The sequence below is a fragment of the Pan paniscus genome, chromosome 4 (assembly GCF_029289425.2).
Source record: "Pan paniscus chromosome 4, NHGRI_mPanPan1-v2.0_pri, whole genome shotgun sequence".
Lineage (NCBI taxonomy): Eukaryota > Metazoa > Chordata > Mammalia > Primates > Hominidae > Pan > Pan paniscus.
In genome coordinates this window covers 31,367,180-31,373,761 of record NC_073253.2, presented here as the reverse complement: position 1 = coordinate 31,373,761, position 6,582 = coordinate 31,367,180, and positions in this window count along the sequence as shown.

Genomic DNA, 6,582 nt, shown 5'->3' with positions numbered 1-6,582 from the left:
GTGCAGGTCTAAGTAATGACTCCAGATGTGGTTTAGAAAAATAGTTTCTATTATGTTGGTTTTTGTGAAGGTGTGGACAGGACTGGCATATGGTGGAATTTTGTAGGTAGGTTTTTTTAGGTGGCTAGTGGATAAAATCATAAATGTGGTGTGTGGGGGTGGGGAAAGGAATCTTAAAATTAACCCAGACGGCATTTTTTGGCACAAATCTTTATGTTGGCCACCCCTGAGACAGTGTAAGGGTTTGAAATGGACTTATGCCCAAATTCTTTATGGCATAATTTAAAAGATTTTAAGTAAAATGTGCTGCCACAATGAACACACACTGCTTTATGAATGGCCTGTTTATTGCTGTGGTTCCGCATAGCTAGAACAGACTGGTCTAAACCAGACAAATTCATGCAGAGTCATGAAGTTGTACTTTAAATCTATTCCTCACTTCCAAATCCACTTTCAACTACATTAATGTGTAGATATTGCAATGAAATATACTGGGTTGTGCACCTTTTAAACAACTCTATGCGTGTCACTATTTAATGTGGAGCATGAAACAATCTCTGATTACCAGGCTTCAATGTGCTCTTCCAGCCTGTGTGGCTCTGACTGCAGGAAATAGCAGCTCAATCTTTGAAGCAAAGACTTTTCCTTTGCCTCTGAGAGTAAATAGCCTGAGAAAGAGAAAGCTTCCTCACTCCAAGGAAGTCTAGATAAATGTGTGATAGGAAGGGAGAGGGCTGTCTGTTGTGTCTGTCAGAATGACACCTGAAGGAAGGCAGCTGGCTCCTGTGGAGTGATAAGGCGAAGGTTACTGAGGCAAAGATAAAAAGCTCACTTGGTCAAAATACATTACAAACGGAAAGATCTCCAACAGGAATTTTTAGCGTTGCACCCCAAGTCTTTCTCTGAACAAAATGACAATCTGTTCTGATTTTTTGAGGGAATATAAGAAGCATACTCCACTAAGTGGAACAAGGGCAGAAAACACACACACACACACACACACACACACACACACTCCTGAGAAGCTGGTTTCACTAGCTGTAGGTGGCCAACTCCTTCTCTAATGGAACACTTTAAGAGAATAAGTCATTTCAAAGAAGCAGGATAGACAAGAGACGATTTTATTGCTTGAAACGGGAATTTTATTGCTCCAGACACAAGCATTGTTGTTGTTGGTGGTGGTATTGAAAGTCCGGGAGCTCCAGGAATAAAACAACTAGATGCATAGGGCCATGGAATATCTCACTAACTCAATTCTGTGGTTGATGTTTTTCGAACATCTTAAAACCCTTACCTGCTTTTGACAAACAGGCACTTTTCCTTACTGTGAGATATTTCCTTTCGCTTCACAGTTACCGCCCAACTCCATCCCAATGTTGCCTCCACAGTGATTTTATGAGGTATTATTTTCTACTGTATATATTCCCTGAAAATTTAGTTTCCCCTACCTGCAAAATACAGTCATATTATCACAGTGACCAGTTCTTTTCATACTGTAGAACACTCCTTAGGTCCACACATATGGGATTACCTCTCTAACACTCCTCTGCACCTCCGTGTACTTTCCCAACCATTATTTATTTATTTATTTATTTATTTATTTTTTAAGACTTACATGCTTCTTGATAATTGCTTTTCCTAAAAGTTATCTGACAAAATATGTGGTGTAATAAGCAGGTCTTAAAGGGAGACAATTATTACTTCCATCTTTGAAAGAATAAAAAAAATCATTCTCTCTTGCTAGCTTCTTTGAGATGCCATTTTAACCTCTATGTTTTTTTCCATTCCTTCCAGCAGCAATCCATAGTGTAGCAGGAATTCCTGAAGAGGCTACTGTTTGACCATTGCCAATTCAGATCTGTCTTAATGAGCAAGGCCACCAGGGGGAGCTCTTTGAGTGAGCTTCTGCGGGATCTCAGGAAAAAGGCAAGGCAAAACATGAAGAGGGTAGTGTATTTGCAAGACTGACATTCCCTGCCTTCAGGGGCCACAAAGACCACCTTCCCCGCTGGGCAGCTTACTGGGTAGGAAAAGAAACGCCCCACTAGAAAGAAGGAAATTGTTAGTTTTTAAAAGGAGATGGACAGGAAGCAATGCTTGACTGTTGGATGGCCAGGGGTGGTGGTGGTAAGGAGTTGAGTACAGCATAGTAGGCATTCTGGTAATTTCTAGGCCTAGATTTTAGGAATCCATTAAAAGTCAGGGAGCTCCAGGAATAAAACAACTAGATGCATAGGGCCATGGAAACATGAAAACATGGATGAGAGCAGATAGCTTTATGAGGAATGGGGTAGTGGATCAGCACCAGGTGGTGGTCTACTGATGGAGTAAGTAACAGAAGTGAACGAGGGAAAAGGGGTATTTCTGTTGGCACAAGTGGAGTTTGTTAGAGCAGAGTGCACGAGCAGCTACAATGATACCAATGTAAAAGACTAGATCATTCGTTTTCGAAATGATGGAGGAAATGGTAAATGTCACAAGATGGAAGAAAAGGAAAAATGCATAGATGAACTTTTCCACAGACTTTTCTGAGCTAGAAGGAAGGAATTTGAAGAGACTAGAAGTTCCAGGAATTCTGCTCATAGTGCGTGAGTCAGATTTACTGTTCTGATACCATATTAAAATCCTATCATCTAGGATGACTTGGGAAAGACTATGCTGAATATTTTGTTTGCGCGTACCAATCAAACAATATCTATACTTCCTGTCACAAAGACAGGGTATTTAGACCTTTAAATATGATATGATAACTTTCTATTTCCAGCATGTCTATTAATAATAATTTCCCCCCATATAAGCTATATTTTATTTGGTAAAACAAAAATGAGAAAGAACCAGAGCAAACTACAAGGGCTAGCATTTTTCTCCCCCAGTTTGTGGGAGAGAATTCCATCTTAAATGCCACATTTATCTGTAGCTCCACTGTAGTAACACTGGCTGCAATCTCTCAGAAAGACAGTGAACCATTCCATCAAGCTAAGCAATAGTCTTCCACATAGTGGAGTGACTGGCAGACACATCAATGATGGCTCTAGCTGAAAGTTATGGTTGGCACAGCTCTGGCACTGCAAATGTTAGGAAGATGCCACCACAATAAACCTTCCATGGCCCCATGAATGAAGCTGCAGTAGTCTGCCCCTGCAACAGCTGGCTTAAAAGAGTTCTGTGTGCAATAGGCTTTTCTAGACCTGCAGACTGAAGTAAAAGCTGTGTGCAATTAAAAAAATATTTTAAATGTTGTGTTTGTATTTTGACACCAATGTTGGGGACACTGGGATAGTTGAGGCACATTACTGACTCCTTTCCAGCATGCTTTCTGAAATGAAAAGGGAGTGAATTCAGAGACTTGTGGCTTTAGGTGAGTTAGACCTTTACAAGTATGTTTGATTTTTCTTTCTTTCTTTTTTTTTTTTTTTTTTTTTTTTTGCCTAACCAGCTATTTCTGAATTCATGAGTAAAAAAGTTCAGGATCAAAAATGAGCTGAAGGAAGATGAGAATGAGAAAGGAGAGATAGAAAGACAAAAAGAAATAGACAACGAACGGGCAAAGAGAGGGAGAGACACGGTAACCAAAGGAAAATTTATAGATATGCTTTCAAATGTCAAAATATTTCTTACCTCTTTTAGTTTATTATAATTTATTTAGCAATACCTATCACATTAAATTATAACTATACAAATGACAATCCTTTATTTGAGTATCTATGATTAACTTTTCATGTGTTTTTTTCTGCAGAATACAATTACTAAGAATTCTTATATATCTATTTTGAACTATTTAATTTTACATGTAGTTATACAATTACTCCCAATTTCATTTAAGACCCTCAAATAAAGAAACAACAATATATGTTGTGTGTTGTGTCACAATTCATTGTGCTTTGATGAATGATTGTGAGTGCTTTACCATTTGCATATTACTCAGCTCCTTCATTTTATTGATAGGAAAATAAGCTCAGAGAGGGTTAAGTTTTGTTTATGAATTTGGCTCAATTATATATTAATTATTAGCTCATGTGTTCATTCTCCACAGACCTTCATATCTTTCATTGCAGTCTTCTCCCAATTCTTTAATTTCAAGTTAAGACAGAAAAGCTGGAGTCTAGGTGTCACACGGAAGTATTTTGGGGACAACCCCTGCTGAATGAGTTACATCTCCTATACTTGGCGCTAGCCAAGGTCATCTGAGCTTGGGAGGAAAGGTGTAGTGGAGGGGAAGAACAGCTCTTTTGCATTTGTGCAGGGTCTACACTCACCTGGTTCTCCCTTTGGTGCTGTGGGGGATATCAATCAAGACAGGAAGGGACCTGTGGCCTGCTGTCAGTCCAGAATCATGGGAGTTGGTAGCCTCACAGATGTGCTTATCCTGTAGTGTCTTGGATTCCCTACAGTGAAAGTGGCTGAGGCAGGGTGCAGACAGTGTCTGAGGATAGCTCCACATCTTCGTCCCTATGAAGAATCTCATGATATTTGTTTGTTTCTTCATTCATTCACTCATTCATTCATTCATTCTACAAGTATCTGTAGAGAATAGATGTCTGAGTAGGACTAAGAATCGGCAGTGCATGAAAGCCCTCATGGACTGTACTCTAGTGAATCTTCCCAGACATCCAAAGAAGGGCTCACTGCCAGGTAAAGTAGAGGTGGTGGTAAAGGATGGTAGCTTCTGATGGCATGATGGAACAGCAAGTTGCCAGATGGAGAAAAATCCTCAACATGGATGGCAACAGAGAGGTCATTGATAGGATAGGTTGTGTCTGTATATCTCACCAGATGCCAGATAAGAGGAAGTGAGTGCCTCCTGTCCCACTAACTCACATGGCCTTCTATGTGTCCTAACGCTTAGACTAACCCCAGGATGAAAGAATGGCAGGGGGCAATGAATGAATTTGAGGAGAAACTAGTAAATTTGTAAAATAACTTGGAAATTACTAAAGTAACTGAATTTCTTTTGGAAATGACTCAATTACTTTTTTGTGTTTGTGTGTGTGTGTGGAGTATTAGGTGAAATATAAAGAAAGTAACAATCCTGTGTGGTTTTGTTTTGGTGTGTTTTTTTTGTGTGTGAATATATTCCTGCCACAGTGACAAAAACAAAAATAAAAAATATATCAAATAACCCTGAAGTGTGGTGAACACCTCTTATGAGTATCAGGGACAGGTATAGGTTTTATATATATATATATGTATTATACACTTTTCAGGTCTAGAATATCTATATGTCAGGTCTAGTATGTATATATTTTCAGAGGAAAAATTTTCCAGAGGAAAAACTACCCGTAAGCTGGAGAGAAGATTTGAACCCAGAAGGTCTGTCTGATTTCCAAACTTGAGATTTATCTTTTGGAGGAGAAAGCAAAATAAAATCTAGTTTTATTAACTGATAATATTAACGATACCAATCCTTTGCACACATGGGCACTCTGGGTGTGTCAATTTAAAGAAAGTATACCTGAAAAATGAAAGAATGTGCTTCTTGCCAACAGATGTTGCACAATCTTATAGGGTGTCTAGTGCACTCCCTTGGGATAGACTGGGAGAGTTAGGTTTGCAAATAGAATTTACAATTTTAAAACACCTAATTTAGGTCTATGCTAATAATTTAAAGTTTCTGTATTTGTATTTTTTTTAATAATGTCAATGTTTGAGCTTGTGAATAACTTTTTTTTTTTTTTTTGAGACAGAGTCTTGCTCTGTCACCCAGGCTGGAGTGCCATGGCGCAATCTCGGCTCACTGCAACCTCCACCTCCTGGGTTCAAGCGATTCTCCTGTCTCAGCCTCCCAAGTAGCTGGAACTTACAGGTATCCACCACCATACCCCACTAATTTTTGTATTTTTAGTAGAGGTAAGATTTCACCATGTTGGCCAGGCTGGTCTCAAACTCCTGACCTCAGGTGATCCACCCACTTTGGCCTCCCAAAGTGTTGGCATTACAGGTGTGAGCCACCGTGCCAGGCCTGACTTTTTCTTTAGAAACAAAATCTGTAGCACAGGTAAGACTATAACTCTCAAATGGATCATTATTTTTGTTAAAAGTTAGCTCATAATACTGAAACCACTTCATTGGAATGAATGTCTTCTGATAAATGTTCTTGACACTACAGTAAATTCCAGCTGAGCCACAGTTATTGTTTTAGGCTTGAAATGTGATAGAGGCCAATTACATTTTTATTTAGCCAGTGTTGTATAAATTCTGAAAGATGAAAAGATATGCCAATGAAAAAAATATGACTTGTATAGGGAAACTATTGCTCTTATTTCCATGTGGTGGTGAGAGTCAATATACATAAACCAGAAGATAACCGGTTAAGAGATATGTGTTTTTATTATGTTAATGTTTTTACTTTTTTTCTCTTGAGAATATACATCAATGACTCTCATTTCCCATTAATTTGTAGAAGTGTCCTAATGAGAATAGTGGAATCCTCTATCAATTCAAGTTTTCAGAAACACAACACTGCCTTTCAATCCATTTTCTTTTCAGTAATATGCTATTTAGACCATAAACTATGAGACAAATGTACAATTATTCCGTTTTACTTGCATTCTTCAATAAATTCTTGATATAAAAATTACAAAT